This window comes from Poecilia latipinna, unplaced genomic scaffold, assembly GCF_001443285.1.
Source record: "Poecilia latipinna isolate Pla-1442-1.1 unplaced genomic scaffold, P_latipinna-1.0 Scaffold1113, whole genome shotgun sequence".
In the NCBI taxonomy this organism is placed as follows: Eukaryota; Metazoa; Chordata; class Actinopteri; order Cyprinodontiformes; family Poeciliidae; genus Poecilia; species Poecilia latipinna.
In genome coordinates, this window is record NW_015113729.1 from 90,408 (window position 1) to 106,017 (window position 15,610).

The following is a 15,610-nucleotide window of genomic DNA, read 5'->3' on the forward strand; positions in this document are numbered from 1 at the left end:
GTGTTAGAATATGTTCTCATCTTAACTTGTCTTTGAGTTATTCTGTGTTATGCGTTCATGTTTTCTAATTTACTTTGAAAGGTAAAGCTACAAGTTCTATATCCTGTCACTTTGTTCATGTGCATGTTGTACTGCTGTTGTCCACCAGGGGGCAATGAGAGTGAGTTCTTGTGTAAAGGCAGCACTGTTCTAACAAGTGATATAGAGATGAAGTTAACCGAAGGCTGAACGTTAGCAATAAAGTGAACACAGCTATCTAACGAAAAGAAGTGTGATTCATTTTAAAGATGAGTACTGAACAAGAAAACACAACAGGTTATGGGCCCAGGCATCGCACAGGAGGACGATGGGACAGACTAGTTTTCAACGGAGACGAAAACAACTACGAACTTTGGGAGGTAAAGTTCCTCGCTTACTTGAGAACGCTTGGCTTAAAAGACACCATCCTATCTACCGCGGATCCAGACGAAGAGAAAAACGCGGAATGTTACGCGGAACTAATCCAGGTCCTCGATGATAAGAGCCTGTCGTTGGTGATGAGAGATGCCGCCGACGATGGGAAGAAAGCTCTGCAGATATTACGCGGCCATTACGCCAGCCAGGGTAAGCCCAGGATCATCGCCCTTTACACAGAGCTCACATCCCTGTTAAAAGAACCCGGCGAAACAGTGACAGACTATGTTTTACGTGCTGAAAAAGCAATAACGTCCCTGAGAAATGCAAAAGAGGTTATTAGTGATGGATTAATAATAGCAATGATTCTGAAGGGACTCCCAGAATCATACAAGCCTTTTGCTATTCACACAACACAGAGCAGTGAAGACTTGACGTTCACTCAGTTTAAGAGCAGACTTCGAAGCTATGAAGAAACAGAAAAGTTTGAAAGCAAACCGAAGTCAGATAATGTAATGAAAGTGGACATGACAACTGTAAACTGCTACAACTGTGGACAGCGCGGGCACATGGCGAAAGACTGCCGCCAAAAGACCGCGCCAAAATGGTGCAGTTACCACAGAAGTACAACTCATAGTGACGAGACATGCAGAAGAAAATCAAAACGGAAAGATGATGCCAAGCAGACTTCAGACATGCAGGACAACCATGTGGAGGACCAAACCATGGTGTTCAAAGTCAGCCGGAATCTTCTACCTGACAACATCAAGCTTAATGGAATAATGGTGGACTGTGGAGCCACATCACACATCATCACTGATGAGGAGCTGTTCACAAGAACTGACAAGACTTTTGACCCAAGTAGACACTACATGGAACTGGCAGATGGAAAGAAGATGAACAATGTTGCACTGAAGCGTGGTGATGCACAGATTGAACTGTTGAATTCAAAGGGGAGGTATGTTAAAGTTACTCTGAAAAATGCTTTACTCATCCCATCCTACCCACAGAGCATATTTTCTGTGATATCAGCTACCGCCAATGGAGCCAGTGTAACATTTACAGATGGGCAGAATGAACTGGTGAGCAAAGATGGTACTGTGTTCCCTATTGAGACACATGAAAAACTGTATTACCTGAGAATGAAAAGCAATAATGAAGGATGCATTGAGGAAAACTTAAATGACATGATGAACAGAGATAAAGTGAAGCTAGCTTGTGATCTGAAAACATGGCATGAAATATTGGGACATTGCAACATGGCTGATGTTCTGAAATTACAAAATGTGGTAGAAGGAATGAAAGTCACTGACAACAGTAAAATGGAGTGTAACATCTGTACAGAAGGGAAATTTATCAACAGCAAAAACAAAGAGTCAGATGTTAAAACGAGCAAGCCACTAGAGTTAGTTCATACTGACCTATCAGGACCTATTGACCCTATAGGCTTAGAAGGACACAGGTATGCTATTTCCTTTACTGATGACTTCTCAGGATCTATTGCAGTCTACTTTCTGAAAAACAAAAGTGATGTGACTAAAGCAACAAAACAGTTTCTGGCAGACTGTGCACCCTATGGTAATGTTAAGTGTTTTAGGTCAGACAATGGTACCGAGTACACATGTAATGATTTTCAAACACTACTCAGAGATAAAGGCATTAGACATGAAACGACGTCACCGTACTCCCCACACCAAAACGGAAAAGCAGAGAGACAGTGGAGAACGCTCTTTGAAATGGGAAGGTGTATGTTATCAGAAAAGGGCTTACCTAAAGAACTGTGGCCATATGCTATTCAGTGTGCTGCCCATATTCGCAACAGATGTTATAATAACAGAACCAAAAACACCCCATATTTCTTGATGACAGGTAGAAAGCCTGATCTTTCAAACATGTGGGTATTTGGATCAGAGTGTTACTCGTACAACAACCACCACAAGAAATTAGACTCAAGAGGGGAAAAAGGACTGCTTTTAGGGTACAGCAAGAACAGCCCAGCTTATTTGGTGTACCACCCACAGATAAGAAAAGTTTCCAGACATAGGCTGGTAAAGTTCATCAAAGAAAATGGTGTTGACCAACAGACACAGACAGATGTTTGGGATCTAAGGACCCAGGATTATAGATACCCGATGCAGACAGACAGACATGATATAACACCCTTAACCCAGGATGTTACCCAAAATGTAACCCCAAGTGATAAAGACGAAGTTACTCTTCAGGAAACTCAAAATGCAGAGTTTTCAGATTATATCACTGGGAGTGAAATTGATGATGATCAAACAAAGCAAAGCGATCGTTACCCAAAAAGAGAGAAAAGACCCCCAAAATACCTTGAAGATTACCAACTAGATTCTAAAACTAAAGATGCAACACAGATAACTGTTGATCACTGTTACAGGGCTGTGATTGGTATCCCTCAAACATTCAGTGAGGCTCAGAAGTCACCACAGGCAGACAAATGGAGACAGGCAATGAGGGACGAAATTGACTCGCTTAAGGAAAACGAAACATTTGAACTGAGCGTTCTACCAGAAGGTAGGAACACAGTTGGAGGGAAGTGGGTGTATACACTTAAAGAAAATGAAGGAAAAGAGATTTTCAAAGCTAGGTATGTAGCAAAAGGCTACAGCCAAACAGAAGGTATAGACTACCATGAAACTTTTGCTCCAACAGCTAACATAACATCAGTGCGAGCATTAATGCAGATAGCAGTTCAGAACAACCTTAAAGTACATCAGATGGATGTCAAAACAGCTTATTTGCACGCCCCAATTGAAGAAGAAATTTACTTGAAACAGCCTGAGGGTTTTGAACAACAGACAGAAACAGGACAAAAATGTGTGTACAAATTAAAGAAATCTCTGTATGGATTAAAACAATCAGGGAGAAATTGGTACAAACTTCTGAACGATCATCTTGAACAAAACAACTTTGAAAGGAACCCAGTTGATCATTGTGTGTACAGAAAACAAACAGAAAATGACACGGTTATCGTACTCATCTGGGTGGATGACTTGATCATTGCTGCTAGCAGCATTGAGGTTTTGGACAGTTTCAAAGAAACAATGAAATCAAAGTTTAACATGAAGGACTTAGGAAAAATATCACATTTTTTAGGCATACATTTTGAACAAAAAGATGATGAAATAAAAATGAGCCAAAAGAAGTACATCCTGAAAATGTTGGAAAAATATGGAATGTTGGACTGCAAACCAAGATCGACCCCATGCGAACTAAGACTTGATCACAAAGAAAATCGTGAGCGCGATGAAACAAAAGTAATGAATCCTACAAACTATCGCGAGATAGTAGGTAGTCTGATTTATGCCATGACCTGCACCAGACCAGACATCAGTTGGATAGTGAGCAAACTTTCCCAGACATTAGCTAAACCTACAACAGAGGATTTAGTGAATGCTAAACATGTTTTGAGGTATCTAAAAGGTACTTGTGACTATGAACTAAGTTTCAAGAGAAACAATGATGACTTGAACCTTATAGCGTACAGTGACTCTGACTGGGCATCCTCAGTAGAGGACAGACGCAGCACCACAGGTTATTGTTTCAGTTTAACGCCACAAGGTCCAGCCATTTCCTGGAAATCCAAGAAACAACCAACTGTGGCTCTTTCCACATGTGAGGCTGAGTACATTGGGTTAACGGCTACTACACAAGAAAGTCTACATTTAAGTCAACTCTTAAATGGTATTGATAACAAGAAGTACAGCTGTACAATGCTTCATGGTGATAACCAAGGGGCCATTGCATTGTGTAAGAACCCAGTGAACAGACAGAGATCCAAACACATTGATGTGAGGTATCATTTTATACGTGATGCACTGAGAGAGGGAAAAATCAATGTGGTGTACTGTCCATCTGAAAATATGTTTGCTGACATCTTAACCAAGCCTGCAACAAAAGCAAAATTTCTGAAATTTAAAGGATGGTTTTTTGGACATTAAATATTTGAATGTAAAGAAGATGAGAACAAGGGAGGGTGTTAGAATATGTTCTCATCTTAACTTGTCTTTGAGTTATTCTGTGTTATGCGTTCATGTTTTCTAATTTACTTTGAAAGGTAAAGCTACAAGTTCTATATCCTGTCACTTTGTTCATGTGCATGTTGTACTGCTGTTGTCCACCAGGGGGCAATGAGAGTGAGTTCTTGTGTAAAGGCAGCACTGTTCTAACAAGAGATATAGAGATGAAGTTAACCGAAGGCTGAACGTTAGCAATAAAGTGAACACAGCTATCTAACGAAAAGAAGTGTGATTCATTTTAAAGATGAGTACTGAACAAGAAAACACAACAGAGACGGTTTTCCAACCAATATGTGTTCTGACGATTTAGTTCATTCTAGTTTAGTTTACAACAACAAAAATTTTTAATAATAATTTTTTTAATAACAGGAGAAGGATAAGTTTCTCCAGCAGACCCAGTCTCACAATTCATTGCAGATGAGCTAAAGGTGACTACTGAAATAATCCATAGACTTGCTGAATAAACTGTACATGTTTTGTTATGATGGAAACTGTGTTATTAAAATGGAATTTTTATTTTATTTTATTTTATTTCATTTTATTGTGCAGTAAGTTCCAGATAGTTCTGGAGGGGGATAGACCATTGTTTGTTGTCCATACATATTCACTGATGCACGTCTACCCTCAGTGTTACGGTAGTGTTTTACCAACGTGATGCATTCACGTACACAGGAAAGTGGTTCCATGTAGAGATGCATTTTCCCATCATTACGTCCTTCAAATAACACTTCGTAAATAACATAAAGTCATAAAGAATTTCTTCTAAATGGACAAAGCTTTTTAAAGCTCTTTCCGTGTGATTCTGACCATTGGGCGTGATTTTGTGCATTAAAACTGTCAATTTTACTTTCCAGTAATTACAAAAGATATATTTTAAATGATCAGTAACGCTTTCTTGGACACTGTCTAAGAAAGCATATTATTGCTTATGTATATTAAAGAGTGTTATTTATGAAATAGGCTACAGAATAGGACTGTGATAAAATGCGATATTGAAATAGGTGATGAAATCATTCCACGGAATTGTCCTTCAACTTAATTTCCTAGTGTACAAGGCATACTTGAATGCACCATGAGGTTGTTTCCGTGGCCATAAAACCTCGTTTGTGCGCGGAATGGCGTAACAGGGAAGAACCTGACGAAGCTGCTGGTGGACTGGACTCGATACACCTGATGATTTGAGGTTCGTATGTTGCAGCTTAACTCAAACTCATTTTTTGTCAGTTGAAGTAAGACTTATCACGGTAACAATGCAAATTATTTACATCCTATGCTGAAAACCGAAAAGTAATAATTGCGTTCCTAAATTTAGAGAAAGCTTTTCTGCACTCAAGACTTCAAATCACTTACATACTGTCGTTTATTAACATTTAGCTGGACTTCTTGAATTATGATCAGTAACTACAAGGACGTTAAATGTACAGATAATGTGTTGGAAGTATACTTTGCTCACATGTTCAATAATTTGTATCATATCTTTTTTTTCTCTGTAAACTGAGATGAGCTTTTTGTATTTCAGATGAAGCTGATCTACTACTTCGGGGCTTTGGTCCTGCTCATCCTCGTCCCCAGCTGCTGCAAAGGAGGACACATATTGGTTCTTCCTATCGAGGGCAGCCACTGGATAAACATGGATATTTTAATACAAGCTCTGCACTCCAGAGGACACAGCCTGACTGTTATGCGGCCCAGCAACAGCTGGTACATTAAAGATAACTCTTCCTATTACAGCACATTCACAGTTCCAGTGAAGAGGAGCTTCTATCAGAAGTTCATCACCAAAATCATATTTGACATCATTCAGTTTGAGCGTGGGGCTTTACCTTTGACCAGCTTCCTTTATGCTTCGCTTGGGATGTTCAGCACTACCCTGGAAATTCATAGGGCTGTGAGTGAATATGTCTCAGCCATGTTGGATGATGCAGAGTTAATTAGAACCCTGAACAACACCAAGTTTGATCTGGTTCTCACTGACCCCTGCTGGGGCAGTGGAGCACTTTTAGCCAAATATTTAAGCATTCCTCTAGTTTTTAATGTTCGCTGGATAATATCTGAAGAAGGTCAATTTGGCATCGCTCCTTCACCATTATCATATATTCCTATCACAGGATCTGGCTACACTGATAAAATGACCTTTTTTCAAAGGGTTAAAAACAACATTTTATACTATATCATCCGAATGAATGATATGTTGATCACTAAGCAAGTTTACCAGCCACTGTGTGAGCAATATCTTGGATCTGATTGTGACTTTGACCATTTAAAGATAGATGCAGACATCTGGCTTATGAGAACTGACTTTGTGTTTGATTACCCACGTCCCACAATGCCTAATGTTGTGTACATGGGAGGGTTCCATTGTAAACCTGCAGAACCACTTCCTGACTATATGGAGGAGTTTATACGGAGTTCTGCCGAACACGGAGTCATTATCATGTCTTTAGGAACATTTGTGCCTGAACTTCCAGATGATTTAGCAAATGAGATTGCTGCAGCTTTTGCAAAATTGCCACAAAAAGTCATCTGGAGCTATAGAGGACCCAAACCGTCCACTTTGGGTAACAACACTTTACTGGTTGACTGGATGCCACAAAAAGACCTTTTAGGACATCCTAAGATAAAGCTATTTGTGGCTCATGGAGGAACTAATGGAATCCAAGAAGCCATTTATCATGGAGTTCCGATAGTGGGTTTACCCTTGTTTTTTGATCAGTATGATAATCTGCTGCGCTTGCAAGTGAAAGGTGGAGCTAAAATTCTTACATTGAGTACAGTGGACAAAGACGACAACTTCTTGAAAGCCGTACAAGAAGTCTTGAATGAACCGTCCTACAAGCAGAACATGCAGAGACTCTCCAGGCTGCACAGAGATCAGCCAATGAAGCCAATTGATACGGCCCTCTTTTGGATGGAATATGTCATGAGGCACAAAGGTGCTGGTCACCTGAAAGCTCAGTCCTACCGAATGCCCTGGTATGTTTACCACTCTGTAGATGTAGTCCTCTTCCTGACAGGTGCAGTGGTGCTCATGGTTTTAGCTACAGTCATGTTTATCAGGTGTTTATGGAAATATGTGTGTGGATGTAAAGTAAAACTTGAGTAATGATTAGACAGATTCATCAAGTCAGCACTATCTAAACATTTTCACAAGCTGGAGACAAGATTGAAAGCAGCAATATGGACTTGATGGACTCTTTGAATGCTTGTATTGAAACATATTTGGACTCTAACAATACTACAAATGGGTTTTGTTCAATATTATATTGGTGGCTAAGGGGATGTAATTTTTATTTTTTTATTGTAGTCCATAATATCTGACAATGTTTAATCCACATATGTGTTTACTTTATGGTATTAAATATGAATACATGTTATTTTCTTAATTATTTTCCAATTTGTACTGAAATAAATTGGAGTTTAGTTGCAAACTATTGTTTAGAACAGTAACTGTTTACCACGAAATAAAATATTGTGTCATAAATATGCTGCACTGGATGCAACCAATATTGACGTATTTTTATGCTGAATTTTTTATATATATATATATGTTTTTGAAATTTACAGACTAGCTGAATCAAGGCGTGTCGTGCTTCAAAGATGTATCAGTTTCTAATTTCTACATTTCTTTACTCAGGCACTAGGTGTCGCCATGGAGACAATATTTTCTCTCAGCCAGAGCAAATCGCAGTTTGGTGACTTCCTGTAAAGTTTCCACTTACTTGCTTTTCTTTTATTGCTTTTGCACGGTTTTCATGTCGTCATTGTTGTATGGAACAGCATTTTAAAACCACATTTCATCCCTATGCTCGACGATACGAGTCAGTTAATTTTCACATCACCTCATTTGAGTTAGTCAATCTGCTACGACTGTTCTCAGTTTATTACTCTGGAGAACCGTTGGTAGGCATGATTGGACTAAAGGCTGTGTGTACCTTACGCCTGTCATTTATGGAGATTGTCCTGTGGCACTCTGAAACAGCTTCCACTGTCTGGAGTGAGAAGACAAACTGTAAGTAGCCATATCCATCTGAACATCTATTTAATCTCCCGCCTGGTTGTCATATCTGCTAAGTTTTGGACTTGAGAATACGGGAAATGTTTGCTGTTGCCGTCGGTGCGGGGGTGGGTGTGAAGAAAACTACTGTAACAGGAAACAGCAGGAAGAGGAAGACAGAGGAGTAAAATGTGTAAGTTTCCCGGCCAAAGCGGGACACTTGACAGGTACTCTGGAAAACGTTACTGAACATTTTTGCAAAGCTTTACAGGGAGCAATGCATGTTATAATTGATCCCGGAAGTGGTAAATCCAGTTCTGTCAAGACTTGTTTCCACATGTAATCTGTCCCACTACTTCAGATTAGGAGCAGCCCTCAAATTCCGTAATATTCATATAAGAAAAGGCTTACACTTCCTCCTACCTTTGACTAGCCAGCAAATAGACATGTTTAATCTTTGAGGGTGGTAATGGTGGTCTTGCTTTTTTAGATAATTATGCTTGTTTATTTGCTTAATCAATAGAACATTTATAACAAGAAAACAGCTTAATCTGACATACCATTATGTCCAGCAATCTTTGAAAAACAGTTGGATTACTTTTTAAAGAGACATCGTAAAAACTAAGAAATCTCTTCCCAGTGAAAATTATAAGTTTATGGATGCTAACATTATCTAAAACAATTTTTTCACCCTTTTTGAGTTATGTAGATAACTGTTTTACGTGCGGAAAATAAAAAAAATATATATAGATTTCTGCTTTTATTTTTAATTAATTATTTAATTAATATTTCAGTCCTCCATACTTATGTAGACATTAAAATGCAACCAAACTACAATATGTCAAAGTGCATTTGCTGGGAAAATACACCTGAACGGTGAAACTGGAAAAGTTTAGTGATGAGCTCTAAATTCCCTTATGTTTAAAACTGTCATGGGCTGTGGTTGGTGGTGAGAATGAACACAGGAGACCCAGATGAAGATGATGATTACTTTAATGATGAATGTTGCTCAAAAACAGTCCAGTCAGGCAGCACGGCAGGAACAATAGCACACAGCTAATACCGGTAGCAACCGACAACAAGGTGACTGAATACAGGAGCTAAGGCTAACCAGGACTTTAAACAGTGCGACTGGAGAGCTTGACAGTAGATGTAAGACGTACGACGAAGATCTGACACAGACAGAGACAACAGGTGGACTTAAATACACTGGGAGGGTGATCAAGGAAAGAGACACAGCTGGGATCAATCAACAGGGGAAGACACAGAGACAACAGAGACTCGCAGGACAGAAACTAAACACAGAAAAACCTTAAATACACAGAAACATGGATCATGACAAAAACTCAAGAGTTCTGTATCACTGATTGCATGAAAACCATCACTACTAGGTAAAAGAACATATGACAGTGAAAAATAGTCTAGTAGCATTTGCAGCTCATACATTTTAACTAATACATTTTCGCATTAGTTTTATTCAAGTCAAAAGATGATTAGAATTAACAAATTATATTAATTTTTGTTTTATATTATTGAAATGAATTCATGAAAAACATTTTTTTCTCCATTTCAGATGAAGGCAGTCTGTTGCTGCAGTGTGTTGCTCCTGCTCGTTCTCATTCCCACCTGCTGTCATGGTGGCAACATCTTGGTCTTTCCTACTGAAGGAAGCCACTGGATAAACATGGAAATTATTCTTAAAGCTCTACACTCCAGGGGACACAATGTTACTATTGCACGACCCAGCAAAACCTGGTACATCAAGGATAATCCCTTATATTACAAGACTTTCATAGTTCCAGTAGAAAACAGCTTAATAGATGCAGATTTTATGAAAAAAATGTTTTCTGAATTTCTAAAACTTGAACGGGGGACTTTACCTATCACCAGTTTTCTCCGAATGACGCTAGGCCTGCTCGACAAAATTGTTGATGTTCACAATTCTGTGAGCTCATTTGTCCCAGCTCTGCTGGATAATGTGGAGTTGATGAGGAAATTAAATGAAACCAAGTTCGATCTGGTTCTTACTGATCCATGCTGGGGTAATGGAGCAATTTTGGCCAAATACATGAATCTCCCTTTAGTTTACAATGTTCGCTGGTTAATGCCTGAAGAAGCTCATTTTGCCATCGCTCCCTCACCATTATCCTACATCCCTATGACAGGATCTGGCCTCACTGATAAAATGACTTTTTTTCAGAGAGTTAAAAACATCATTTTGTATCTATTGACTTCCATTCAAAGCAAGTTTGCGTCTAAGTTTGTATACCAGCCACTTTGTGAAAAGTACCTTGGACCTGATTGCAACTTTGAGCAGATACAGAATGATGCAGACATTTGGCTCATGAGAACTGATTTTGTGTTTGATTACCCACGTCCCACAATGCCTAATGTCGTGTACATGGGAGGGTTCCATTGTAAACCTGCAGAACCACTTCCTGATCACATGGAGGAGTTTGTGCAGAGTTCTGGAGAGCATGGAGTTGTTATCATGTCCCTCTCAACATTTGTTAATGAACTTCCAGAGGACCTTGCAGATAGCATTGCTGCAGCTTTTGCGAAATTGCCACAAAAAGTCATCTGGAGCTACAGAGGCCCCAAACCATCTACTCTGGGTAACAACACTTTACTGGCTGAGTGGATGCCACAAAAAGACCTTCTAGGACATCCTAAGATAAAGCTATTTGTGGCTCATGGAGGAACAAATGGAGTCCAGGAGGCCTTGTGTCATGGAGTCCCAGTAGTGGGTTTTCCTCTGGTTTTTGACCAGTATGACAATCTGCTGCGCTTACAAGAGAAAGGTGGAGCTAAAATTCTTACATTCAGGGCAGTGGACAAAGATGATGGCTTTCTGAAAGCTATGCAAGAAGTTCTGAACGAACCGTCCTACAGGCAGAACATGCAGAGACTCTCCAGGTTGCACAGAGATCAGCCAATGAAGCCAATCGATACAGCCATCTTCTGGATAGAATACGTCATGAGGCACAAAGGAGCTGGTCACCTGAAAGCTCAGTCCTACCGAATGCCCTGGTATGTTTACCACTCTGTAGATGTAGTCCTCTTCCTGACAGGAGCAGTGATGCTCACGGTTCTAGCTACAGTCGTGTTTGTCAGGTGTTTATGGAAATTTGTGTGTAGACGTAAAGTAAAACGTGAGTAATATTTATATCCTTTATGTGTAAAGATATTGCCTGTAAATAAAAGCATGTTTATTGAGCAAAGCAATTGTTTTCTTAATTTAGAGGAATATTTTGAACTTTGTTATTCAAAGCAGGGTACTGTTTTAAAAGATTTTTAACAAATAAATAGATGTTTGTATTTTAATTGACATGGTAAATTAATAAATAATTTAAAATATGTTTAATCTGTCCCACTCTTGTGTTTGATAGCAGAATATTATATATTGCAGCAGAACAGGATTAGAGACATTATTCTTGGTTATCAAGTTGCACGTGGGAATGACATACCAAACTTGACAATGTCCCATTTACAAACTGTCTGATTAAATGATTTCATTCAGTAACTTTGCTAACTCAGCTGTTTCATAAATTAGAATATTCTAATAAGGTTCTATATTGTCTTTGAATAATAATTGTTAAGCAGGTTGTAGCCATACTTTCTATTTTAAATGTTATTTTGTCATTGTCATTGAAAATAATCACCATGAACAAAGATAAAGGCATTACAACATCAGTCTGTCATTTTTCTAATGTGTTTCACTTTTAAATTTAGTTACTACAATAAATTACTTTTCTTTACAGTTGTTTTTTTAATTATTATTTTACATTAAATTTTTGAAATAAAGTTAGAAACTGAGCACCATGTCTTTGATATAAATGGAACAATGTCTGAGGGTCTTTAATGTTAGTGATAATGTTGCACCCATTTTATCGCACTGTAGTTGACAGTGGACTCACTTTTACTCCTTTGTGCTTGGGTTGCCTTGTTCTGTATATAAATACCAAACAACTGGAAAAGCAGGTAATAATGCCATTTTGAAATGGTGATAAGAGACACATTGATAAAACTGTACCTATTTTTGTCCTGTCAATGAGTAAGCTTATTATGTTTGTTCCTTGCACACGTTATCATAATTTAGTAGCCTTCACTGGGGTAAAGAGCATGAGCTCTTAACCTCTGCATTTTATGAAGATAGACTCTTTGTGCTTGTAGCTGTAGACTGTAAACTGTTTGTGGATCACGGAGGAAAACTGGGAGTATAAAAGGTCCTGTGGCATGAAGTCTGAATAGTGAACTTACCCTTGTTTTTAAATCAGTTTGTCAATCGGGAGAAGGACCTAAAAGTCTTACACTTTTCAGACATTGATGACAACGTCCAAAAAGCTATGCAAGTCTTGAACAAACACTCCTGCCAGGTGAACATGCAGATTCTCCACTGGATTCAACCCACATTTACCTATTTAGAGTGATTTTTTTTAATGCTGAATTATTTCTTGATATGTACATTTAAAAAAAAATGCACAGTTTGTCTGAATCAAAGTTTGTGTTATTTAGTCACTCACTGTGCCAAACACGGTCTCTAATTGCTGCATTCCTTTTCTCAGACACTAGGTGTCGCTATATTTTCTCTCAACAGGAGACTGACACTTCCCGTGACTTCCTCTAAAGTTTCGACTTACTTACTTTCCTTTCATTGCTTTTGCACACTTCATGTCATCATTCTTGCATTGAACAACGATTTTAAACAAAATTTCTCCCCAAAACTCAACGATTGGCCTCAGTTTCACATTCCTGAAAATCACCGCATAATTTTTCTTGGTCTGTTTTTACTGTTCTCACACCTAGGTTATTACTTTATAGAACCATTTGATAGGCGTGACTGGACTAAAGGTGTGTTCCGTATGGGGATTGTCCTGCAGCACTCTGAAACAGCTTTCATGTAGGTCTGGACTAAGAAGACTAACGGTAAGTAGCTCTCTTGATATCTCGCTAGCTAGCTATTAAAATCTCCTCAGTTATTTTACTCAGGAAATTGTTACTTGACATTTTTGCACATGTAAAGTTACACTTGTACATCAGGAGCTAAGTATGTTACAGTTGATCCCTGCAATGTTAAATACAGGTCTGTCAAGGCGTGTTTTCACTTTTTTTTTGCTTGCTGTAGATATCCTAAATAATCTGTTCCACTATACTTCAGATTAGGTGCAGCCCTCAAATCCCATAATATCCAATGGGAAAGTTATCCAAAGCCACATTCAGTTGTAGATTATATAGAAAACGAACTTTAGATAATTTAGTTTAGTAGAGCCGTGTTTGTCTAACTCTGATAAAAGTACCTATAGTGGCATGCTTAAGGGTGTCAGAAACAAACAAATTAGCAACTCAAGTAGTCTTTCAAAATTAAATCTGAGAGTGGAATCAAACCCAGTTTAACTGTGTTCAAGTTCATGTACCAGTGAGAGTTGCTCAATCATATGCTTAGAGACCAGGATAATTACTAGTAATACAAGCAATGTACCAGATTTGTAACTAATGAAGGTTGTATCCTATGGGTTTCATGAAAAATGGATGACATGCAAAAAGGCAAAAAACAACAAAAAAAACTTTCTTCTACCTTTCTTTTATTTTGCCATTTAGTCTTTCTTGTGATTTTTTTTTCTTTTCATTTACCTCTTCAGATTTATTCCCCAACTGAATGTTAAAGAAGAGTAGATGGCTCATAATGTTAAAGTGATGAAAATGGAACTTTTTGAAAGTTGATCATCTGGTGTAGAGCTAACATAGCAATTTAGAAAGCAAAATCACACAACGTGTCAAACATGGTAGCAATAGTTTGCTGTTTTTTCTGTATTTATTTATTTTTATTTTTGACTCTGAACAGCTAGAAATCATGACTTTTGCTCTCTAACAGAAGATCCTTAAACTTCAGTACACTCAACCAGCAGGACATGAATCACACCAGACCAGCAACTTCACCCCTGACTGGCTCATAAAGAGGAACGTTTTGGTGTGGCCTATTTAAAGTCCAGACTTGTATTCACTTGCAGCACTTTGTTGCAAACAGGCTAGTTCACCACTGTAATGTAGCAAAATTAAAACAAAGTGGGACAACATTGTTCCAAAGCAGCATAAAAATTCAAGGGGACAAATACTTATTCATGCTATACCATGAGAGACGACTCTCATTTCCTCTGACACCTTTCAGTCAGCAAATAGTTTGCATGTTTTATGTTAATACAAAAAAAATAAACTATTAGACTTTTACAGTTTATACATATTAATGCATACCTTTTACTGTATTTTTTTTATTCCATTCAAGAGATGATTAGAATTAGGGAAGGCTGACCTGTTGTGTTAATTTCTGTTTTATACTACTAAAATTATATATTGAATGATATTTTTTATTATTTCAGATGAAGGCAGTCTGCTGCTGCAGTGTGTTGCTCCTGCTCGTTCTCACTCCCACCTGCTGTCATGGTGGCAACGTCTTGGTCTTTCCTACAGAAGGAAGCCACTGGATAAACATGGAAATTATTCTTAAAGCTCTACACTCCAGGGGACACAATGTTACTATTGCACGACCCAGCAAAACCTGGTACATCAAGGATAATCCCTTATATTACAAGACTTTCATAGTTCCAGTAGAAAACAGCTTAATAGATGCAGATTTTATGAAAAAAATGTTTTCTGAATTTCTAAANTCCCTTGTTCTTCATATTCTTATTCTCTCTTTTATAAATATATATATATATATATATATATATATATATATATATATATATATATATATATATATATATTGAAAAGTATTGTTTCAATATGAAATGGGTCCCTCCCGTTCTGTCTGCCAGGGCGAACACAACGCGATGGGAACAGACTCAACTAGCTTTTCTTTAGAACCGTTTCCATTTTCCATGTAGTTCAGTAAACTTATGTCTCCTCTAAAACCTTTTTTATTTTTTTTTCAAACAGTTGTTTGAGACACTTGCGACGCTTTCTAAATTAACCTGCCAAGTCAAAGAGTTGTGAAGTTTAGTAGTGCATAGCCGGTGGCTCATTCCTTCAGATGATTCCTGTCAGTTTAAAATGCTGCACCAGTAATTTAAGGCTGTGGACCCAGATCAGCGCACGGTATTTAGCAATCCAAAACAACATCCAAAGCACTGTAGGCCTCGCTTGCCTCAGCTAAGGTCAATATTCATAAATCAACAATAAGAAA

General features: G+C 38.2%; 1 long non-coding RNA gene and 2 pseudogenes across 1 annotated transcript; all 3 read left to right on the plus strand.

The window, feature by feature from the left end:
• Window positions 1-5,504: 5,504 nt before the first annotated feature.
• LOC106959729 (UDP-glucuronosyltransferase 2C1 pseudogene) lies at window positions 5,505-7,920 on the plus strand (annotated as a pseudogene).
• A 188-nt stretch (window positions 7,921-8,108) lies between these two features.
• LOC106959728 (UDP-glucuronosyltransferase 2C1 pseudogene) lies at window positions 8,109-11,646 on the plus strand (annotated as a pseudogene).
• Window positions 11,647-12,981: 1,335 nt separating this feature from the next.
• LOC106959730 (uncharacterized) lies at window positions 12,982-14,983 on the plus strand. The gene is made up of 2 exons (XR_001427419.1): window positions 12,982-13,356; window positions 14,805-14,983. It is a non-coding gene; the product is annotated as an uncharacterized LOC106959730 (long non-coding RNA).
• The last annotated feature ends 627 nt before the right edge of the window (window positions 14,984-15,610 follow it).